Source organism: Nesoenas mayeri (assembly GCF_963082525.1).
Source record: "Nesoenas mayeri genome assembly, chromosome: 2".
NCBI classification, from domain to species: domain Eukaryota; kingdom Metazoa; phylum Chordata; class Aves; order Columbiformes; family Columbidae; genus Nesoenas; species Nesoenas mayeri.
This window is the reverse complement of record NC_137543.1, coordinates 90646317-90672293: the sequence shown is the minus strand read 5'-3', so window position 1 is coordinate 90672293 and position 25977 is coordinate 90646317. Positions and strand designations below refer to the sequence as shown.

Below are 25977 nucleotides of genomic sequence, written 5' to 3'. Positions count from 1 at the left end.
GTTGGAAATACATAGAAAAGTAAAAAATATCTATCTAAAATTACTTTTACTTTATAAGATCCTAAGACATAAGATTTTATGTCGATGCCAATAAGCAGAAGTTAGTACCAGTAAAGACCTCAGGGTTACTGTATGGTAACGATGGTATCATTCTGTCATTGGGAGTTTGATACAGAGAGCTATAAACTCTGCATCTCCATTTGATCTCAGAATAGGTTGCCATAATGTCAACAGTTGACTGAAACAAATAGATGGCTTATAGTTTTCTATTCTTTTATTATCTATACATCAACATATTGGTGATTAACAAACCCAAACACCTTGCCCATTTTTGTAGTTACTACAGTAGGTGACTTTTCCACTATAGTTAACTGACAGAAGATACTATTGCATCAGATGTTATTCTCCCAGCTCTGTTAAAATGCTATCGAGATCTCAAAAGAATTTTTCTTCAAGGTGCTCTTTTGAATCATTCTAATTAACAAAAAGGCTGCAGGAGGATTATCTTTTTCATTAATTCTTAAACAAAATTATATGCTTACTGAAACGTCTAAAAGAATGACTGCGGTGTTTATTAAAAATAACATTTTAAATTTTTTTTAAAAAAAAATGTATATTTTTTGAAACCAGAAAAGAGTCTATGAGCAAGCAGCAGCATGCTCATATGCTGGCTCAGATCAGATCAACACTGCAAATGTATTAACCAAGCTCACCCCTCCTGCAAGGAGGATGAAGCCTGCTTGCTGTATGTCTGCCCTTGGGCTCAAATGTTCTTGCCAGCAGACTGGCCTCCATTTAGCTGGCAAGTTCAGGAAAATTAGCCAAGGACCTTCCACAAGCCTCACCACACCCCTGTGATCCAAGCAAGCGGCACATACTGAACTACTTATCAGTACTTAAGTACATAGTTTACATAACATGAAAATTAAGATTTGTTTCCCTTCACTGCTCTGTTTCTGCCCCCTATAGTCTGCCAGACCAGACCAGACCAGAAACAAGTCATTCATCACAGGTATTTCTGTCTAACCCAGGAAGAGGGAGGACAAATTCCCTCCCTCCACCAGTACTGCTGCTGAACAATTCCATGAGAGCTTCCAAAGTCAAACCAAATTCTGGTTTAAAACTACTTACCATCATCAGTGTTTTTACTCTGTTTAACTTTACTTTCTTTTCCCAGTCTTAATTAAGAAAACTGGAATCCTAAACCAAATTTAAAACAAACATCAAACTTAATTCAACTACAGCAAAATATCTGGGAAAAAGTATTATTATTTTCCTACTCCAGAATCATTTTTTGGAAAGAAGTATTGACTTATGACTAAGTAGCAAGAAATGAGTAATAAACTGACATAAACAAATGAAGACATGCCAAAAACCCCATAAAAACTGACAAAATTAATTTAGCAGTAGGAACAAGCCAAACATTTTTGCAGGGTGCACTGGGTTAGCTTTCAGCTTGATCAGTTCCCGAGTGCTGCTGCTGACCAAGCAGGCAGCGAGAAAGTGTGAGAAGGGAGGTGGAAGGAGACACTGGGATAACTGAGAGTCATGTGAAAAAGCACGTCTGAAGAGAACAGCAACACGTCTCTCAAGTTTGAATAACGTACTGACTAGCAGATAACAATTATAGAAAAGAGTAGGTATTTCCTCATGTGAACCATTTAATTGCGAGATTGAGTCCCAGTATTGAAAAACAAACTCCAGTGCTACTGATTTATCTACACAGAAACTGGCAGAACTGAAATAATCAGAGAACAGTGCTACATACTCTTTCATGCCCTACGTTCTGAGGCATTAAAAAAAAAAAAAACACACAACTCCACAAACAACAACATGCTGAAAATCTATCTTCTAATATTTATTTACACTGTAGAAAACAGCTTGTGATGTAAACTTGCCCAAACAGAAAAATCATGAGAAAAATCGTTACAGCCATTTGTGAAGGGAACGCAGCGCACTTCACTGCTGCCATCAATTTGTAGTTTATCAATCCTTTACCTAGAAAGCAAAGAAACAAGAAAAATTGCCACAGAAAAGAAAGTGACATTGGAAGAGGACAGGACGTCCCACTGAGACATGAGCTGGAACACGAGGTAGGACATAAAGCCACCCATATGCTGAGGCTGCCACAGTCTGCACTGGGATGAAACACAAATTGGGACAGCCAGAGAAGCACAACTATTTATCTCTTCACAAACAGGCACTTCCCTGCTTGCTAGGTCCAGGGCTGTCCCTACAGCATGGCTTTTGACTGTAATAAATGCTAGAGTAAACTACATGTAATCGGAAAGGAAAGTAACATTCAAGCTGATGCTCCAGAAGTCAGTCTAACAAGTGTTCCAGTAAGACCCTGGAAAAGGTTGTTAGAAAACACCCTGAAACCTCTGAGAATTATATTAGTGCAACATGTACTCAAAAAGCCGATTGGGGATGAAGGACACAGAGAACAGTGCAACTGAGAGAGACTCTAAAGCTGTTGGGAGTTGTTGTTATTTCGAAACTATTGGGTATGGTAAATGGCAGACAGTTCACAGAATCACAGAATAGCTTAGGTTGGAAGGGACCTCCAAAGGTCATCTACTCCAACTCCCTGCCATGAGCAGGGACATCTTCAACCAGATTAGGTAGCTCAGAGCCCCGTCCAGCCTGGCCTGGAATGTCTCCAGGGATGGGGCATCTACCACCTCTCTGGGCAACCTGGGCCAGTGTTTCATCACCCTCATTTAAAAAAAATTTCTACCTCATTTCTAGCCTGAATCTCCTCTCCTTCAGTTTAAAACCATTACCCACATCCTGTCGCCACAGGTTCTGCTAAAAAGTCTGTCCCCATCTTTCTTACAGTCCCCTTTTAAGTACTGAAAGGCCACAATAAGGTCTCCCTAGAGCCTTCTCTTCTCCAGGCTGAACAACCCCAACTCTCTCAGCCTGTCCTCACAGGAGAGGTGTTCCAGCCCTCTGATCATCCTGGTGGCCTCCTGCAGCCCCTCTCCAACATGTCCATGTCTTTCTTGTACTGAGGGCTCCAGAGCTGGACCCAGGACTCCAGGTGGGGTCCCACCAGAGCACAGTAGAGTGGCGGAATCACCTCCGTGGACCTGTTGGCCATGCTCCTTTTGATGCAGCCCAAGATACAGTTGGCCTTCTGGGCTCCACGTGCACATTGCTGGCTCATGTCCAATCACTTATCCACCAGAACCCCCACATTCCTCTCGAGAGGGCTGCTCTAAATCAATTCATCCCCCACCCTGTATTGATACCAGGGGTTGCCCTGACTCAGGTGCAGGACTTTGCACTTGGCCTTGCTGAACCTCATGAGGTTTGCATGGGCCCACTTCTCAAGCTTGTCCAGGTCCCTCTGGATGGCATCCTGGCCTTCAGGTGTGTCAACTGCACTCTCAGCTTGGTGTCATCGGCAAATTTGCTGCAGGTGCACTCGATCCCACTGTCTGTGTCACTGACAAAGATACTGAACAGTACTCATCCCAGTACGGACCCCTGAGGGGGCCCCTTGTCACTGGTGTCTATCCAGACATTGTGCCATTGACCACTACTCTCTGGGTGTGACCATCCAGCCAGTTCCTCATCCACTGAACAGTCCACCCACAAAATCCATCTCTCTCCAATTTAGAGAGTCAAAACACATTCCCTTCTACATGTCATGACCTGTTGCCCATCATTACCAGCCCACAAAACAGCTCTGTTTTCAGAGAGAGACTCACACCGTGCCACTCCGGGTGGTTCTCTCACAACTGCTCCTTCCAAAGACAAGTATTTCTCTGTGTGTCACTCTGTGTATACTGGCCAGCAAGCAAAACCTTTCCCTTTCTTTTAGGATGGTTAAGGTTTAAAACATTGACGTTTAAAACTTCCCCTTCCTTTTCATGTAGCTTATATATGTTCCCTTTAACATATAAAAAATGAACATGATTATGACCATGAATTAGAAAGCAATCAAGAGCAGAAGTGGGTAAACAATGGATTTTGACTTGGGGTAAACTGGAGACACAATAAAAAGCTCCAACAGGTGGTTCTTTTGTTTTCAGATTTACTCCTTCTATGCAACGTCTTTCAAGTTGTTCTGAACCAAAATAAAAATGCTGCTTCAAAACAAAGTTAGATGTGTATTTAATAAACTGGACTAATTTATAATTAAGATTCTGCTCTTTCCTGTTCTAAGCTCTGCTCTTGTTCCAATTTCCATTGGTAAAAAAATGTTGCCCATATCCACTTCAGAGTAATATAATTACTAGAGTTAATGCAGGAGTTTTAATTCTTTCGCTGTATGAACTTGAATACATATTATTCATGATACTTGTAGCAGAGATAAATAAGAAACATAATAAAGGTTGCAAACACTAATACAGTGTTTAACTTGCTGAATTCTCCTTGAAGAAAGTTAAAATCAAAGAAGAACAAAGCCAATGCTATCTGCTACAGGTCAATTTAAAATTAATCATAACTTGAGTCCCACATGCATTTAACTGAAAGCCAGAAATGATTTAATCTTTGACTTCAGGACTGGAAAGATGATTCCCTTATGTGGTAAAGGGAAACCAATGGCTTGAATTCAGGGCTGTGCTGTTTCAAGATCACTCTTTGAAAGGGTCTGTCAGTGATTTCACTCTGCTTTGGTAGCTTAAAAAACTACACGTCAGTGGTCACAAATCAATTGGAAACAACTTCTCCCAACTCTTTTCCTTCCAAAAGCATTGGAGAATGACCCCTCTCCCAGTCAAGATTCCTGTACAAAACTCAAAGCATTTGTCCCAGATGGGCTCACTAGTGAGCCAGTGCTGATCACCCTCTCAGTTATACCACACAACCAGGTAAATAATCAGGACCCATAAGGAAAAAAAAAAACACAAAACAAAAAAACAGTAAAGCACGGTCCATTTAAAATAAAGTACATTCACTGCTCTATGTGGCAGTTCTACCCTATTATATGCCCAAGAGGTGTCTTTTGATGTTCTGATGCAACTAAATACTTCAACAAGTAAATCCAACCTAGACTCTGAAAGCAAAAAGATATATACCCCCATTTTGTAGTGCTCACAGGCAAACATAGCTCAACAGAAAAACAAGCAACTCCAGACACACGTGAATTATTTTCACTGAAAACTTCCCGCATTAAAACCCTTTTCTCCTCCACCCTTGACATACTAGAATTATCATTATTCCTGGTGTTCCATGGGCATCTACAAAAACAGATGTCATTCTGACTTTATCACACTACCTAAAACACCTTCTGCTCCACCAGATGACCCTCAGAGAGAACCTACCTCCATTTTGCAGTTCCGTGCTTTTATCTCTGCACAATGACACAACAGCTACTACCCTTTTCACCAGCTGGCATATTCTTTAACCACAGACCTACAGGTGTTTTCCAGTGACCCTGATGGATTCCCCTGCATGTGAAAACCATTTGACTGAATCAACAGCAGCATTTGCAGAGCAGCCTGGGGGGAGGAGGACGGGTTAGGTGACAAAGGTCTCTTCCAGCCCCATTTCCTAGTATTCTGTGATGCATATGTGATCACACTATGTAGCATTTATGCCTTTTTGTCTTGACCTAAGGGCAGTTGCTTTTCAACAAGCTGGAATATAAAGAAAAGGTACCTGGCCGATGGTATCAGGTGCAAATTAGCAAACTGTGGACAATGACTATTGGATTCTTAGCTAACTGATGCTTTCAGTCCTGATGGGAAGCTCTCTGACTGTGTCCTTGAATGAACCCTGGGGGTGGAAATCCCAGCCTGTAGACATGCCTGAATACTTGTCTGGAAAGCCACAACCACAGCTCCAATATGTATCTGTACCTCTGCCATAAAGTGTAGGGTCTCATGCTATGTAAGGTCTTTGTAAGAATGTTCCTCTATACAGCGCACTCTCCATTCTGAACCAGTCATTTCTGCCATGACCTCACTGATGTGAAAACGACTTCTGTTTTATGCATTATTTGTAAAACATTTTCAAATCAGGAGACTGGACACTATGACTGGGTACAAGAAACAATAACCTTCTAACAGTTTCAAAATAATTATGAGAAAAATAGCCTGTGGTAAAAAGAAATATCTAAACAATCAGATTAAAACTGACAATTCCCTTTTCTCCAAGGGTAAGGAACACAAACAGTCATTCATCATGGGAAACTGCAAATCTCCTTGGTTTCAGCACAACCGAACTACTATCTAAATTAAATATGGAGGCTATTATTGGATAAACTTTGTGCAATACCTTTTGGACTGCCTAAGGGAGTTTATGGCCAGCTCCAGGAATCATTCTCTGAGATGACCTTCTGCAACGCTTGGTGTTAAGCTAGAATTTGGCAGGGTTGCAGCAAGAAAAGTGAAGTCAGTTTGATTCGTCTGATATTGTTGGCATTTAAGTGCAGACGATAATAAAATCACCTTTTCCCTGATGTGGGGGAGCCAGGAATATCTGAGAAAACAATAGCAAGAATGGACATTAAAAGTTCAAGAGCACCATGTTTCCCTGGCTTACTGCAATTATTGAGGGGGCATGACAACAGTTACTTTTTCAGTGTATTTTTTTCCCTTTCTTGGACTTACAGTGGTTTTGCAACTGACTGTTTTGTCCAGCATTGCCTGCTGTTACTATATTACTTCTGAATGCTGAAGTTACCTAAACATCCAAAGCATATTGGTGTGGGGGCGGAAGGGGAAGTCAGTTTTTCCGTAAGTCTCAGCCAAAGCAGAGCCAGTTCCCTCTTGAGGGGCTTCAGGTTCCTCCTTTTTTTTCCCCCCTAAATCATGCAATACTTTGTCAGGGAAACACCACCATGACCCAAAAGAGCAGTGGGTAGCTGAACAAGAGTTGCAGGAGGGTATTCCACCCTGGCAGTGCTTTTGGCCCTCTGCCAGTTTGCAGCTGCTGCCCCAGGCTGGCAAGCAGGAGGTGGTGGGCATCTCACTGGGAAGATGTGGGAAGGGCAGGGAGTCAGCCTTTCACAGCAAAGCACAGGATTATGATATGGAGAGATCAAAAAGGCTGACTAAATTTGTCAGGAAGGGGGAGTGGGGGAAAAAAGAGCTGAAGCAGAAAGAGTCTTCAGCTGGGTGCCAGCAGAGGCAGCCACAGCTGGTTGCAATTGGGTGAGCCACCTCTCCTGCTCAGAGACAGTGTCAGCTGTCCCTGTCCCTGCCCCAGCAGGCACAAAAGCAGCAGGTTACAAAATGCACTTCCCTAACAAATTAAAAAAATATATAAAAAAAAAAGAAGAAGAAGAATAAGAATCTTTTTAAATAAGTCCTTCTAGCGGGTGCAGGATTTCTATGGTGAGGAGATCCATTCCCTTCCAAGGAGACTGCTTCCTCTGCTGTTAGCATTATGTTTGCAGGAACATTTGCAGGTGCTGTTATATTTGTTTGCAAGCCACACTATGGTTGGTGTAGGTGATCTTTACACAACGTAATGGATAAAAAATGAAGAGGGTTTTGCTGAGAGTGCACAAAGTCAAACATTTTTAGAAAGACTTTTAAGTGGTGGCCAAGTCTGCATGGATTTTAACATGATAGCAAAAGCACATCTCTGACACAAGGGCCGAAGCTGTTAAATTGCAAATCATTGCACAAAGGCTTTCATGAGGAGCAGATGACCACTCATCTCTTTTGACAGTTTAGATATTCAGAGAGCACACTGCTGAGCGATGTATGACATTCTCAGGATATGGGAATTCTTGACATCCCATACATATATCTTCCACATATGTTCCCTCTGACGCAAGCCCAATATTCATCACAGAGCTTTCTGCTGTTGACTTTTTTCCTTTCCTTTTCCTTATTCTTATGGTAACACGTTTAAGTTTAGATGATAGGTGAAGAGACTGAAGTGTCACCCCTGTTCTTCCCAAAAGGCTAAAACCTCAAGCCAATGAAGTGTCATTACTGTCTCAAAGTTTAAATACACCAAAAATAAGATGGCTAAAACCAAATCCAGCCCCAATAAATGTGACCATGTAACAATGACTCCCTGTTACACTTTCAATGGAAATCTACCCATCAGATATTGCAGTCCACTGAAGGTTAGCCTGTGTGAACACATACACACTAAACAAAACAACAACAACAACAACAAATCTGTGTAAACTTTTTGTTTGTTTTAAAATTTCTTCCTGGAAAGGATATTCCTTTATCTATCACAGTAAATGATGCTAATTTGTACTGAAAATGCTTCCTTCTCATCTGCTTAGCAAAGCTGCATTTATGATTGAAGAGAATCAATCATTGTTTAATTCTTTAATAACTTTTTGCCAGTATAATTGATTCTTTTAATATGTGGATGTTAGCATTAAACTTCATTAAAAACATTTAACATTGGCTTATCTAATTTATATTTATAACCAATACTTCAAAATCACTTTTGTTATCTCTTGGCAAAGACTTGTTTCTTGGTTAATTTAATAATGTGACCACACTAAGACTTATTTTCTTCTACAAAATATGACAAAGTACATATATTCTTAAGTATAACTACAAAATAGCAAAAATGAAATATAATCAGACATAAACAATCAGAAGCACATAGACATTTCTCTGCATATGTTTATCCCAAACTAGATTTGTTGTGAAAATCAGTCATTCAAAGCAAGTATTCAAATTGCTACTGAAATGTTCCAAGTGCTGAAGTAGTAATAATAATAATAATAATAATAATAATAATAATAATAATAATAATAATAATTTAAGAGCAGTCCCTGAACATCAACATGAGATTTAGCACAAAAAAAAAGGCCGGTGCAACTTGGAACGCACGAGCCAGACTGTAACCTTATGAGATGAGAGTGTAAGAATATCAAGATTATTGCAGTCCTAACCGCTACAGCAGTGGAGAATACATGGACTGTTACTTCTGTTGTGCTTGTAACAACCGCAATTAAATTAATGTAACAGAATCACGGATATTTCAGGCAAACACATTTTGTCAAAGAGAGTGTTTGCCTCCTTTGGTTTACGACAATGTACAATGTTTAGAGAGAAATATACACAAAGAAAATGAATTCCCTCTAAACTTTAAAATATTTGTCCTTTAGCTGTTAATCTGTTTCACAATTTAAAATCTCTAACAATAGTTATAAGAGGAAAAAAACAAATATAATCCCTAAACCAGTCACAAATACTGACACCTTAGAGAAATCTAAATATTTTAAAGATGGAACCAAGAACAAACAAGCAAAGTAAAGAACACCCTTCTGTAGGCCTTCATGCTAAAATTAACTGGCAAAATATTGAGCTGTGGAACAGCAATCATTAGGTGAAGACCAAGTATCTTCTGCTCAAGAAACTTGGGTAGGTTTGAAGGAATAAGCTTTCAGAGATGTTTTACCGAATTTCTACTCGCTGGAGTCTGTGGCACTCTTTTTAAATATTCCTTGTCATATTACAGATTTTTACTGTTTAAAACGTCTCAATTAAGCTAGAAATTAAAGAGTAACATGTTTTCTGCAGATTTCATTCCTATGCTGCTACAGTTCCTGATGCCTTTTCATCTCACAGCAACTGAACAGCCGTGTTACACAGTGAGGGCAAAAAAAAGACAACCAACCAACCAGCTAAGAAACCTATTAATATCAAACCCCAAAACCTTACTATGGGGATGGTACTGAAAACCTAAACCAAGACGACAGAATGAGTGAAGATACATACAGAGAAATACAAATCTGAACTTAGTGTTGAGGTATCAGGTAAGGGTTTTTTTGAGAAGCAATGGCATAGGACAGTATCATAGAATCTGCCTCTACTGTAAAAGAATAAACTAACTTTAAAGTTTGTTTGTTTTTTTTTTAAAAAAAAGACCCTAAGACACATCTGCATGTCTGGACAAGTGAAATGCAACTTTTTATTAAAAACACAAAAGAGACCTTTGAAGAAATATTAGCTCCTTTATGGAAAGATCATAGCATGGTAAACTATCCAAACAAGTATAAAGCAATTAATGACCAGAATTCCACCAACTTTAATTATGAGAAAAACAAACACCTGCCAGTGAACTTAATGAATGTTCATACTAGAAATGAGAAAAAAACTCAGTATGAAAGAACGTATCCATATGTCCCCATAACATAAGATGAGCTATGTGATACTGGAAGTGCGCTAGTTCCTTGGCATTTGCTTATTTTAAGCCAAAAATCCAAATCTCAGGAATGCTACAATTAATTACGTATTTTTGCAGGTTATTGGAAAAAGCTTATAAACTTACTAACTGTATATTCTGTAATGCAAAGAAGAAGCTCTACCTCTCAGCTAGAACCATCTAGTTTATTTATATTATATACTGAAACTAGGTCCAGAAAAGTAATTTTACATATGTCACGGGAAAGCATTGATGAGATGCTCTCAAAAAATAGTGGTCAGAATCCTTTTTTAAAACACTACATTTTGTAGGCCAGAAATCATTCAACGATTTGCTAGTGAGTCTTTCTCACATCAGACTGAATTTTGGAAGAATCAAATGAGAAAACCCTGACAAGATGAAAAGAAATGGAAGAGATAGCATGAGTCCTAATGTCCACAAATGAAATTACTCTTCACCAAATATAAACATCTTCATAAAACTTGAAGATTTAGATCAAATCGATACTTCTGCTGCATTTCCTACCAGCCTACAGAGCTGTCTTAATGACTTCATACTGAGTTTATTTCTCTAGCATGACCAGACAGCAAAATCGTTGAGAAGCAGGGATTTTCCATTTACTTACAGATGCACTCTCAGGGGACCTTTGAACTTTAATAACATGTAAACCCCCCCCCCCCCTCCCAATTTATCAGATTCTGTAGAGTCTTAAATTTAAGGTAGAGATATGGAGATTATTACTTCTTAGATTTAATCATGTTATTAATTTAGAGCAGCAAACTCAGACAATGAAATTTGAATTCTCCATAACTTGGGCAAAAGAAAGAAAAAACTTGGTCCTACTGTATGATCAGTACATTTTGTGGGCAAAACCTGTTACACTGACAATAAGAAACAAAGAATGTGGTTAAAAGAGGATTTCATCTATCTCAGATGTAGTAACAAACACAACCCCCAGTAATTATTTATTATCTACAGACCACAAAAATTCCAAGCTAGTTTGGATATGTGTTATATCCTGCAGCAATGCTGACCTGTGAATTTACAAGACACGGGTCTGAAGCACAGGAGCGATTACAGGACTATAAACTAAGACAAGTTTCTCATTTCCACAATGAACCAGGATACCTTTCCTGTCACCATCTTGTGTCAAAAGTATCACTCTACACTCCAAACTTCCTACACTAGAGAAACAACTCTCTTAGAAAGGTTTATTGCTCTTGAAGGTATATTGCCTCTTTCTTCTGGCAAAATGTTCCCTCTTACAGAACTATAGAGATCCTAGTAAACATGCTGTGATAACCCATGAATAGCAGACTGTATTTAGATCTGGAGATGTGCATTCTTATTTGGCAAAATGTTGCAGACATTTGAAATCAGGTGGTCTTTACTGATATCTTGATGGAAAGACAATTAGAGGTACAAAACAACACCTACTTGTTATTTTTCTTAAACACAGCTAATTTGTCATTAACTGTAAAATATTCTAATCCGTCTGAGCAGTGACCTTATGAAGTTGTGTCTTAAAAAGCTTGACATCATATTTATGTTGCAAACAAGAAAAATCCAACACCGGCTAGATTTGTCAACTTTCTAGAATATGTTTAAAACCAGTAAAAGCCAAAGGTTTTCAGGCAAGTCTCAAGGTAATGCTTTATTGCTCATGGCACTACACTCACCTAACTGAAGCTCTGCCAATTGATAATTAGTGACTACAACCATTATGCCTATTTTGTTTTAATCCTAACCAGGTATTTTGTTTGAGCACAAAAATTTTCACAATTCTGCATAGTTAGCAAACAATATGGAACTAGATACTTTCTTGTATTATTTCAAAGTAGGAGTGATAAATTTAGATGAATTATGAAAGTCATTAATTCAGTACTTATTCTAGTATTATATAAATTTATGAGGTATTTTGAGAATGAGTATTTCCCCCTCCCCTCTGCCTCACAAACCTTAATTTAAATCAGCTGATATCCAGAAACAAGTTCATGTACTTAGAGTATAAGTGAGTTCTAAATCATTTGCCTTCAGAGAAAAAGATATTAAAATAACTATGGCACTGTTTCTAAAAAAGGATGAAGATCACTGCCTGAAACAAATACAAAATATAAGAAACTGCCTCTTTTTCTTCTAGTGAGTCACAGCCGAAAGAGTGGGAAATATGTGGGAAAATAAAACATTGTGACTGTGGTACGAGCAGAAACAAGCACAAAGCCAAATTGATCAAACAAGTAGTGCATAACTTTTCAGAAAGTCTGGAGCTAAAAATGAAACAGAAAGTGCAACTGATTCAGCAGTGTCAACTGCTGAAACTGCAAGTCACTGTGCCATAAAAGAGCTGGTGCACTATGAACACTGGGAAGGATTCCCACAGAAAAGAGATGCACTGCAAATCACTCTTCCTCCAAAATCAATACTTAAAATAACTATAATTACAGAGTTCCTTGGTCACAACATGTAGCTACTGCTAGCAAAAGGAAATCAGACCAACAAAGTCAAACACTCAAAAAAAATATAAAAGTATGTGTAGATAAAAATTATTTTTTAAAAGGAAGAAAGTGAATTTGCTGCATGTTGCAAATACATGGAAACAACATCACCTGATCAACTGAGCAAGCAATATGTTGTAAAGACAACATCTACAGACCTTGGGCTTCTGATCTCCAGAGTGATCTTTAAAATCTGATAGGCAAAACGTTCTGAGTTTGTAGCTGATTCAGGAACAGCAAACGCTTTGATTTACAAAACCTGATGAAAATGCGACGCACTCACAAATTAAAGCAGCCAAAGGTCATGCTTGATAGAGGGATGCCCAACCCTCACCTGGGGCAGTTCAGAGGCTGTCATGACACCCAGCGCCCCCCAGAGGGCACGCAAAGATCTCTGGAAAGGGGCCCACAACAGCCCATGGGCTCCACTCCTTGCTACAGAAGAGTAAGGCAGGACAGTGAGCACAGCCCAAACCTCCACCGAGGCACTGAAGTGCTGGGCCTTTCTGGTGACAGTCCAAAACCACAACCACAAACTAGTAACCTCACTGAGGGGAAAAAAAAAAAGGTAGTAAATACATTTTCTTCCCACAGTGGAATATATATTGGTGCAGTAAATGCAAATAGGGTATTAAGCTTCTCTGTGACTTGTCTTTAGCGCCTTTTTAGCCTTGCAAGGATAAAACCAGGAAGTCTTACAGGTGCTCACTTCACCCACCACGTTTAAGAAACAGTAAAACAAGGTTAGGAAATCTCAGAAGGTAATCACAGCTGCTGGACTAGACAAGTGGACAAAGGTATGCTGTGACAGATCAGGAGGGTTACTGGCGCAAGTAGGTGTAGGAATAGATGGGGGAGTTCATGAAAAAAAGGAAAACAATTCAAGTATTACAGTTCCAGCCATAAATATACTTCCACACATAAATATACTTGGACCATTTGATATTATTTTTTCAATAAAATTTTGGCTCCTGCTCTTGCATGCACACACCCCTCCCCCCAAAACCACAAAACTGCCACCCCACACACCTGCAACCAACCTGTGCAAGTTCCTTGAAATCAAGTAAATGATCTAGTGATTGGGGGATGGCGGAGAAAAAGATGAGTAGATACTTTTGGCACTGGTGCAATAACAAGATAAGAAACTATTTTTTAGTGGTAATAACCATTTGGAGGTGAGAGAAGCATGGTATATGAATAGTTAAAAAAATATATGAGGAAACATTATTATTCATACACAAACTAAAAATACTTTTCAAGTACACAGGTCTGCCTTGGGCTCAATTTTAGTCTGTATTTTTTTACTCAATACTTGGATAATGGAAGAAAAACTATACTTTAGAAATGAACAGATTACATGAAACTGAGAGGACCACAAGCTTTCAGAAGGGGAAGAACACATTTCTAAATTCTATTGCTGAATTTGGAAGATAGCTTGAAAAGTGAATTTTTACTTGTATGGAAGAAAAATAAAACATGCACTAAAATGTGGAATAACAGACTATGAAGCACAACATAGAAAAGTTTACTGGCTTATAATCAATCACGAAGTGTACACCAGTTGACAAAATGAGGTAAAAAAGAAGGGCAAAGCCCAATTCTGAGGCATATTTGTAAGGAAACTTTATATGTGCAAGGATATGGCACTTTCTACTAAGTACTTGTGAAGTATCTGCTGAAACAATCCATCCAATTTTGAGTACCATACCTAAAAAGAGATACTTTGGGCTGTCCACGGTTGATCTACAATGGCAAGAGATTTAAAAACAAGACATATGAGGAAAGATGAAAGGAATAGCATCTTTTTAGTCCATAAGAAGTATGGAGATCTGACAGCTGTGCTGCAGTATATGCAAGTCAAATTTGAATTGTTCGAAGAACAATTTAGCATTGGCTAAACCTGTATTAATTAGACTATATTGGGGAAAGAAAAAAGCTGAGGACTTTTCTAATCAAAGCAGTAAGAGAGGTGAGTTAGATATGGTTTAATACCCATTATGGATCTAATTAAGAACAGGTTATACAACGCCTGTCAGGGAAAACACAAACTTGGCTCAGTTCAGCCTCAGCACAAGGACGGACTAAGCTGTTCAACATCTCGTTTAGTCCAAACTTCAGCCCTAACTACATCTGAGTTGTGGTGCAGGTTTTTTTCTTTTAATCTGCTTTCCACATGCATAGTCCCAGTTACAGTGCTATTGTATTTCGAACAAAGGACAATATTTATTGCTTCAGTGACATGTTGTTCTACACAGCTCTTAAGCCTAAGATATTAGGTATCTCTAAATGGAGAAAAAGTATTTGAGTAACAGGCTTACTACAAACACATACTGTCTTGCTAGTTTGAAGCTGTTGGTAGAAATCCATACCACTAAAGACAGAGCAAATGGGGGCATTAACGCTCTTAGAGATTTAAACCGGCTCCAGAACACACCCCACAAAATTCCCATGTGGTAACAGCATCTACTTGAGGAGCCCTATTATCTATCAAATTCTCCAAATTTGTAACTAAGACTATGAGGCTACATGTCCAAATAATCAAAAGATTCAAACATGACTAATACTGAAAAATGACAAGGTCAGAATACATTTTACAAGCTTGACTATTTGACGATGTACATGAGAGATTATTTGAACTAAGAAAGTTCCTCTTTTCCCCCTAAAAATCAGACTTCCAATGCCGGAAGTTAACAAGCAACAACTATTCAGATTTTGGCTCCCACAGTCTACATAGGATAGTGTGACATATTAGAAAGAAGCACCTAATGAGAGCTGATGATCTTACTAATTTAACTATCTAACGTGTGGCATTGCAGAAGCATAACCTGATTATTCTTGGAGGTGGGCATTTAAGGATGAGGGGCAAAGTAAACAAGTTGTAATGGGGCAAATTCTGATATTAGGTTGAAAAAAGTTCACAAAGTGGTAGTCAAGTGCTGGAACAAGTGTCCCCAAGAGGTGTGGAATGTCCATCCTTGCAGATACTTTAAACAAGCCCTGAGCAGACTTCACAAGGATATTGAAATGTGAAGCAAAGCAAAAAAAATAGGACCTTAAGCACAAGATTGAATCACATAATTTTTTTAATAACTAAATACAACCCAATAGATTCTGTTAATTGGACTACCTGATAGACCTTGGCAATTATTCCTATTATAGAGCTGCGTAAAAAATAGGGACATATTTGCCTGTTAAATACTGACTTCTAAAATAAATGACAAAAGGCACTTCCCTTCATCAGGCAGTTCTAAAAAGTCTTATTGACTAATGGCCCAGGCCACATTTTGCTGGGTCTGAATTATAAGGTTCTTGGCCAAAGTGAAGTTCCAAGTCAGCTGCCTCCATTCTTATCATCCACAGGGACACAGCTGCCAATGCCCACAGTGGAGATGGCTGAGGGAAAAGGCCATTAAAAAGGCTCTGTGCTAGCTTAGTTGAGATATAAATCAATCTTTCCTCTGCTGTAAAACTCAGTGCTGAGGTTTTTATGTTCATGGGTTACATACTGCCTGTGTTTGAAGAAGCTGCTTAGTGACACTGTTTGCTTCTATGAGGGGAGTAGCAGACCAGTGTATTGCGTTAGGGTTATAAGCATCTAAGGGATCACTAATTAAGGGACCTCAGAGTTATATCTGTATCTCTACTAACTGTAATAAGGGCTTTTGCTCAGTGAAGAAAACAGCTCTTGATGTTCTCAGCAGGAAAAAAAAAAGTATTTTCAGAATACATCTAGGGCATGTTTCAGTAAGCAGCAGTGTCAGTATCAAGATCCTCCTCTGCCCAATGTCTGCTGGTTTCAGCCCCTGCTCAGCCCCTTTAAGTAGGCTGATGTAAATTAAAGGATATGGGCAGGAACCAGCAGCCAAAACCATAGTGTGATAAGGACAGACAGAAGGAAAAAAGCCATTGTGCAAGCAGGTGTAGGAAGCACTTAATGTTTAACCACAGTACTTAATTGGGGGGAAAAGTTGCACTAGGTTGCCTAATAGAAATCTGTGGCTGTATAATATTTCTCCTCCTCAAGGAAGCAGTAGAGACTGAAAACTTTGAATAAGCTATATATTCAACAGGCAGAATGAGAGAGAAATGAGGAGAAACCACTTAAGCAAGGCACAGGAAAACCAACCCAAGCAATTTTAGAGAAAAAGAAATTCTTTTTGCCAGGACCTTTCCCACTTTTGTGAGGGTTCAATACAGGGAACCCAAGGATATTCCTAAAACCAAATTTCCAAAATTTAAAGTTTAAATTATTTTCCTTACTATTGCAGAACTTTCTAGTCTAGAAAATGCAAGAAAAAAACTGCAAGTGTGTTTCTGTGACCTCCAGTTTCAAAAAATATCCACATCAGCTCTCCCTGGCTTGGAGCTCCTACAGGTATCTTTCCAGGCTACGGCTCAGCTTGACACACATAAAATGAAAAATGTCTCTGGTGACATGCTACTCTACAGGCAATTGCAACAACAGTCAAAATGCACAAAAAGACCACAACAAAACAGCCCAAACCTGCCCCCTTCCCCCCTTTTTTAATAAAGAGAAACAAACAAAAATACCCTTCATTTGCCTCTTATGTCAACTCAGCTTTCGTATGCAAGAGAAAGTCCAGAGTTTGTGCTGCAGAGATTTAGCAAGGAATCATCTGAGCCAACCTCGACTCTATTCCTCAGTTGAGAAGGACGCTATGGGAAGAAATTGCTAGTAGGGAAAGCAAGCCCTTTAGCAGGATGACCTCAACACAAGTTTTAATAACCAGCCCACACAGTTTGTCATTGTCAGCACAGTCAGGCACTCAGGGAGGCATAACAATCTGCTTGGGTCTTGGTGGGAAGAGCAGAGGTTGCCAGAAGGCAGCGTTTGGAAGGCACATTACCAGGGCCAGGCTATGTGTACATGGCTGAAACATAAGCTGCTTTTCTGCAAGCAAGCTCTTTTAATAGGAATCCAGTTTATTTATTTATTCAGAAGCAGATGGCATCCTCTCAAGATGTTATGCAGAACATGACACACAAAACAAGTATTTTCATCTGAGCATATTTTTTCTAATCAACTCCCTGCTATTCAGCACTAAATGACAAACAAAAATTTAGTCTCCAGAGTCTGGTAATACTCTAGGCTAACTCAAGCTAACTCAGGATATAGCAGTAAGTGATGAAATGTAATGACTTGTAATACGCTGGAGCGCAGACTAGATGACCTCACTGTCTTTTGGCTTAAATGTTATACATAAACAAAGCATTCTAGCTGTGGGGGAAAAAAAAATTACAAATTGCAGCCTCCATGCTGATGAGCACATTTGACACACAAACCCCACGACCTAAGGTTAGTCAGAAGTGTCTAATGCAACTTTTTGTTTTTACACAAAGGAAAAGGCAAGAAATCCTGTCGTAAAGTATATTAGTAATACTGCCATGCAATCATTGTATTGTAGGATTCTGTATGACCTAGCTGATAGCTTTCGTATTATGGTTTTAGGTAATTCCTCCTGAATCAAGACCTTTAATCTCTGCAAAGACTAAGCAACACTACAAAGAATTGTGGAAGGGTATCACCATGTTAGAGAAAATGTTATCACTACATACAGAAAAAGCATAGCTGAGAACGAAGCCAAATACTTCCCCCTCTCCTGCCCCTTCGTACTCCACACCTCAAGCCTGGCACCACTGTGTGCCACCTTTAATAGATACTACATGATTTTCTTTCAAAAGGGACTCATATCCAAGCGTGTTCATGTACAGATGTTCGTTTGCCACATAATAGTACAATGCTGTACACCAAAAGTGAGTCATCCTCTTATTGCAGCCTCATAAAACACAGAATTAAAATATAAGGGACTCCCACAAACTAAAGTGATTTTAGAATTTTCTGCATGATGAATGTGCATTGTCCTAATATTTTCCAATAATTTAACAATTTACTGGTTTTGTTTTTAAATAAGAGCATGCTGAAAGAATACTAACTCAAGGAATTTGTATGTCATGCACTATACCAGTGTGACCACTATACCAGCAGGCATTGCATTCACATCCAACTTTTAACGTCCCTTTCTCCTCCTGCCAGTGTTACCAGCTTCTTTTCAGTGCCTCCCCTGCTAACCCACCCAAGACCATCACCTTTCACTCTCTGTGGAAGGAGGTCCTTCCCCCTCCTCTCCCTCGCCCATACAAATAGCTCTGCTTTCTATTTCTTCCACTGGCAACAGCTGCTCCTGCACACACCATCTGAAACTGCTAAAGCGTTGCTCGAGAGGGGATGAGACTGGGACAGCAGCTGCAGGAAGCATGGGGCAGCTGCTGCTGCTGCTGGCGGCTTCCTTTCCTCAAGCAGGAGCTGCAAGCCTGGATCTCTGGGAGGTCAGGGTAAGAAAGGACTTCAGGGCTTTGACTGCACTTGCTGCTCAAACAGTTCTCTATCTCCTTCGGGATAAGGCAGATTCCAAAGATGGATCCCCTCGGACCAGCTCCACTGGTGACCTGCCTGTTGAGATCAACTGCTATGTGAAGTTAAAGATAGTGGAAGAAAAAAGAAATTGTATTCCTTTCCAAATTCATGGTATCTCAAGGAGACTTGTCCCCAAAGTTACCATGGTCAAGAATGATTAAAGTTCACAAAATCATAGTTCTATTAGTAAAAAATGTTGATATCCTCTTTTCTTATAAAAGTAAATTGAGTAGGTAAATACAAAACACTTTTGGTGTGAATGCTCTGTTTCTTACCAATGACTTACTCACACTTGGTGTGTCTCAACATGTCTAAGAATAAAAAAGCAAAACTTAGGTTTTATTTAAATACATAATTAATTTTTTTCTTTTTTTTTAAAGTCTGAGCCATCATTATTTAGATGATTTTGCCAAACTCAAGTGCCCTTGAGAAGATTAAACTGCATTGCTACTTTATCCTTCTCTGATGCATCCAGAATGCTGAAAAGAGTTAACAGGTAGGCAAATATCATTGGAGATTGCCAACGAAAGTTGAAACTTCAATTTTTCATGATTGTGTAAATTTTTTCATATTGAAGTGGATGCCCAGACAATTTCTAAGCATTGCCAGCCAGTCTGATTTTGTATTCTCTTTCCTCTTTTGGGTATGTATTTCCCTATGGAAATCCAGCCAACTAGCAGCTCAACACTAGGTCAAAACCTAGCAAACTAGTTGGTAAGAAAGGGCTATTCAGACCTGTCTGCACCTCTCTTACTTTTTTCCTAAAAAACCCATACTCTGAAGGTGTTATCTCACAAGATACTAAGATATTTAAAAATAGTTTACTCCCCTTACGTACTATATCTGAGAAATACTGAAGTTAAGGTAGTCACTTTTTTGCTTTAGTCTTTCAGTTGCTCCATGATGAGAACAAAAGCTAGTTGGGATACCTCTGCAAACTAGGGAGCTTAAAATTCACCATGGTTATGAAAACTCAGAAGTAGAGAAAGGCGTTATTTCCTCCATTAGGAAAAGAACAGAGTACATACTCCTATTCTCATCCCTTCCTCTGATAGGCTTCACCGTAACTAACTCTAGATAAAAGTTTCTTTCCATGAATGTAGCTATATTCTGAAAAAAAATTTCACTTGTATATTTTTCTTCCTAATTCTTCAGCTTGTTACATCCCATTTTTGAAAAATATTAATTAATTTCTGATCTCCTTCTATGGCAAGGTGACCCGCTTAGTGGATGAGGGAATGGCTGTGGGTGTTGTGTACTTAGACTTCAGTAAAGCCTTTGACACTGTAACTCATAGCATTCTCCTGGAGAAGCTGGCAGCTTAAGGCCTGGATGGGTATACTCTGCAATGGATAAAGAACTGGCTGGATGGTTGGGCCTAAAGAGCTGGTGGCCAGTCATGAGTGGTGTTCCCCAGGGATCAGTATTTGGGCTGGTTCTGTTTAATCTCTTTATCAATGATCTGGATGAGGGGATTGAGTACATCCTCAGTGAGTTTGCAGATGACAGCAAGTTGGGTGGGAGTGTTGATCTGCTGGAGGGTAGGAAGGCCATACAGAGGGATCTGAACCAGCTGGATCATTGGTCTGAGGCCAATTGTATGAGGTTCAACAAGGCCAAGTGCCAGGTCCTGCACTTGGGTCACAACAACCCCAGGCAGCACTACAGGCTCGGAGAAGAGTGGCTGGAAAACTGCCTGGTGGAAAAGGGTCTGGAGGTGTTGCCCAACAGCCAGCTGAACATGAGCCAGCAGTATGCCCAGGTGGCCAAAAGGCCAACAGCATCCTGGCTTGTATCAGCAATACTGTAGCCAGCCACTAGTGAAGCGATCATTCCACTGTTCTGGTAAGGCTGCATCTCGAATCCTGTGTTCAGTTTTGGGTTCCTCATGACAAGACATTGAGGTGCTCGAGAGAGTGCAGAGAAGGGCAATGAAGCTGGTGAAGGGTCTGGAGCACAAATCTGATGAGGAGTGGCTGAGGGAACTGGGGCTGTTTAGCCTGGAGAAAAGGAGGCTGAGGGGAGACCTGATCTCTGTCTACAACTACCTGAAAGGAGGTTGTAGCATGAAGGGTGTTGGTCTCTCCTGAGTAGCAAGTAATAGGACAAGAGAAAATGGCCCCAAGTTGCACCAGAAGAGGTTCAGATTGGACATTAGGAAACATTTATTCATGGAAAGGATTGTCAGGCATTGGAACAGGCTGCTCAGGGAAGTGGTGGAGTCACCATTCCTGGAGGTGTCTGAAAGGCAAACAGATGAGGTTCTTAGGGATGTGGTTTAGTGCCAGAGGTAGTTTAATGGTTGGACTTGATTATCTTAAGGGTCTCTTCCAACAAAAATTATTCTGATTTTGTTACTGCAAACTGATCAATTAAATGCCAAAGTGTTACTTTATCACTGCAATGGTACTGTATTTAATTTTTTGATTTGATCCAAACAGTCATTCCAGAGTATCTAACTGATGTAAATGAGAGAGGTTTGATGTACAACAAACATTGGGCAGAGCAGTTCTAGGATCTCATAGCAATTTCTGCAAAATCTAAATGTAAAAAAAAACCACTAATGGCAAACCAATTTACCTATGTAACCTCACCTCCTACAAAAAGTTTTTTCTCCTTCTGACTGAAGCCATACTACAATTAGAGCAGAATTGCAAGAATATCTGTGAAAACTGGACACATACCAAAGAACTTACTGACCTACAAACAAGGTCTGTAAAAGCACACAACGATCACATAAATATCACTCTGCATCAACAGAAATCCTCTGTAACTGCTGAGGATGGCCAGGGATGCTGGAGTATCTCAGTTTTCATCCAAAGGCTCCAACAGCCTCCCCAAGGGCCTTCCCAAACCCTGACACATTGCTGCCAAACTTCACTGCTGTGCAGTTCCCTCCTCCCTGGGCAGTGGAGAGCAGGTATATTGCAAAGGCTTATATTCCAAAGAATATATGAAAATCTTATAATAGGAAGACAGGCTAATATACCCTGCTATGTTTATAATTTAAAATACACAACACTGCAGTAATAGTTTCTTCATATTACACTTTATCTGAAACGAATCTAGAGAGATGCATTACTTTCACTAGAGCCTAAATTTTACCTGCCACAATCTAAACCAAATATGACATAAATTAATTTGCTATCAGACTGCATACCAGGAATTTAAAAATAGAAAACAAAATAATATTTAAAAAACTAGGAATAAATCCAATTCTATTATAAGGATGTGCTGTCTTTTCAGAAACAAAGCTCACCCAGTTTCAATTATGTCTTTTAATATTTTGTTAAACAAATTTGTGCATTATTGCTACACATAAAACATCTAATAGAGCATGGAGTGAATCTCAGCATTTCAGGCAATCACTAATCTAATAACACATCTTATTCAATTATAAGACAAAATTTCAAAGTGGGCTATGCCAACAAAACAGCCACAGAAAACGCTTAATTATGGCAAGATAAAATAGGAGTAATAATGATTTCTTCAAGATGACCACTGTGCCAGAGTAAACCAGTACTGAAATAGAAAGGACTTGAGAGCAAAGTATCTTAACATACCACCGTAACAAGTTCATCTTCTAAACTCAGAGTTTCACATTAAGCCAAAAAATGAACAGTTAGGGATACTGAATGTTTTGGCTTGTATTACTTTATCTGAAGACCTAGAGCTCAATATTTAATGATAGCTAGCTACATCTGTATTTGGAAATGCAAATCAAAAGAAAACCTGATTTCCAAAAATGCAGAGCATTAGCAGTTCCCCATGAAGTCGATAAACACAGGAGGTATCTCAACTGTCAATTGTGGGTGGGGGGGAATAAATAAATAAAATCACACCACTGATTTGTCATGTGTCTTAAAGACACTCATGCTTGAATAATTTTACCCATTCCTTTCAAAGCTCAAGCATAATATGCTTGTTACATTTTCCTTTTACTTTACAGCATCTAAAGGGTTGTTGAGTCTAGCATTCCAGAAAGAGAACCTCTGTTTCTTTGGAGCAGTAACATCAAGCAGAACTAAATCAAGTTCCGAAACCCCTCATTTCAGAGTACTTATTCCAGAATAGGTCCTGAATCCTGACCAAGTTTGGCCAGCCACTCCATTTACTGTCATCACTATCTTACACTGCACCATCATTTGAGAAAATCCATTCGCTCAAGGTATAGCTGTTACAAAATACGTATTTGTCATTACTAGTAAGATTTATGTATTTATACTATTTTTTTCCCCTCTAATGGAACACTTTCCACTTCCTACTAGGACATGAGATCAGCAATTATGTCTAAATCTATTTTTTTTCTCCTTCTCATGTATTTTTTTAATTATATTTTTTCCTGCTCCATTGTTTGTACTCAGGAAAGTCTCTCTAAAATACATCACCTCAACTGAACTGACTATAGAGGATCCAGTAAAACTCATGGAACAAAAAGCGCTATCGATATGCAAAGCAAACAAAAAAGAAAATAAAACGTCTCACTAGCTCTCAAAAATGGCAATCAAAGATGTAACTTGTGTTTTGTATAAGCTTTTCTATTTTTAAAATGTTTTCAAGCTAATTGCCTACATATCATCCTCTGTATCCAGAAATTAAAACAGAAAATCACAAAACACACGGTAAATTGTTTGAAATACCCATTATTACCATATTAAATTTTCCTACTTGTACTAATATGAGGAAAAAACCTATCACTGAATTGCTTGGTGAAAGAGTGTTGCCCTGCACTGCCACAAGTACATCTTCACCCAATCACCAACTTTAAGAGAAGCCCCAGCAGGATATACTTTCCATATTCTGAAAGTTATTTTTCAGGTATTTATGCCAATCAAATGTTATGCCTGATAAAATAAGAATTAGCTTTGCATTTTCAGTTGCTTTATACGCATTCCAGTATTTCTCAGAAGTGCCTGCTGAATTTGAGATCTGTCCAGAAAAACAAAAGATGAGGGGAGAATACAACATTACATCTGTTTACACTGGAAGGGTTTTTGAGCTGACTATCCCAAAACTTTTTAAAAAAAGGATGAATGAAAATGAGTGTTCTTTACTTTAAACATCTAAATTTTGTGAGCTTGCTTGTTTGTTTTTCTAAAATGCATGTTTTCTACAGTTTTTTAAGCATTTTTTAAAGGATATAATATATGGATCTGGAGTAAGGTGCTTCACAGTAAGAACCTCAGCAAGAACCAGACCAGAGCTCCACCTTTTCCAATGCCTGTCCTAATATCCCAACAGGGCAATGATTAGAATCTCTGAACATCTGCACAGTATCAAAGTAATTAAATAAATAATAGCTGAGTGAATTATTCCATAAATAATAATGACTAACAATCCAGAAAGAGGTATAAAAATCCCTGAATCACAATTTTCAGGTGTGTCACAAAAAGTTCCCTTACTTCTAAAGCAAGAGAACTTATTACCATTCCTATACAGTTTATTCCCATTATCCTTTAAACTTCCTACAATCCTTTTAAATGGTCATTATCTCTTGGACTCAAATATGTTTCAGCAAACAGTTCTCAGAACTAAATGGAAGCTATTGTTTTGTACTTTTGCTGCTCACTGCAATTTGTTTTCAAAACATCACTAATAAATATAAATAAGCACAGATCCTGTTACAGACTCTTACGACATCCCACTGATAATGTTCTGACACAACTACAATGAACCATTAAGCTTACCCTGTTTTCCATCTTCCCAGCCAGTTTCTTAGCAGCCTTTGGAAGCACCACTACTTACTTTCTTTAGTTGCCTCTTTCAAGGAATATTTTCAAAGAAAATAAATGACAATCTCTATGTCTATATCCACGCTTCACTGAGATGTTCAAAGAACTCTTAATACAATAATAAGATGCTCTCTTTCCTCTTCTTCCATATTAAAATCTTAGAACTTTCCAATTTTCAGATGTGTTCAAATACAGAGTATTATAGTTCAGAGCACTAGTGTTGATGATTTGCCTTTGATTCTTAAAGGCATCGGAAAATATAATAAACTTTAAAGCGTTTTAAATTAGAAATACTTACTAAATAAAAATTGAAGGCTTTCTTATGCATTCTGAGATTGTAAAATTAAGAAAACAACTATTAGAGCAGAATTAACTGTTTGGATAATTTGTGGCCTAATGTATTTCTGTGTGTGTTCTTAAATACATTTACAATATAAATGGTACGTACAGCTGATAATTTAGATATTGTTTTATTTTTTAAAATGCATACATTATCACACATGTATGGCTTCCGTACTTATTTTCCTTTAAATAAAAGAATAGTAGTTTGCTGTATTATTATCAGTAACTTGCAGTAGCAGTTTTGTATCATGGTTGTGCCAGTTTGAGTACTGCAACTTCTCTGGCTGGGTGGGAAGTCTGGCTACCCCAGGGCAATATAAGATCTGGCTATTTCATTAGTTCTCACGATAAAAACGATTAGTTCTCACGATAAAAATATTTTTGCAATCACCTCTAAATACAAAGCTGTTTTCAGCTGTCATACAAGCAGCTAGCATTAAAAAAATAAATTTAAAAAAAAAAAAGGTAAAAAAGTTTAGTTTTGCATCTCCTTGAATCAAACAATTTTGTCTCTTTCAAAAGCATTGATGGAAAAAACCTGAAATTATTCACTAATTCTATGGTATTTTATCCCACCTGTAAGTAGATTACATGATCTAGGCAAATCTTCCCTGAATGAAATTACGATTGTTTCGGTCCATTTTTAATGAATTTTTGTATCAAACCATTAATATTTATCTTCTTTTCAAGAGAGCACAGATTCATAATTACAGTTTCCTCAGCAAATGTGCATTCCATCCACTTCTCCAACCTCAGAGATGGGAGATATAACATTTTTAAAAACTGAAAGAGCAAGAGACAAGAAAAGTTGCTGGTTACTCTGCTAGGCACAAATGCAAAAGGCACCGCATCAGTATTTCTGATTGCGCTTCGCATTTCTGCT

At 38.6% G+C, this 25977-nt stretch overlaps 1 protein-coding gene across 2 annotated transcripts in view; it reads right to left on the bottom strand.

Annotated features, from left to right (window-relative positions):
* Positions 1-25977, bottom strand: part of CDYL (chromodomain Y like) — a 106310-nt gene that overhangs the window by 22494 nt on the left and 57839 nt on the right. The window lies entirely within an intron of this gene.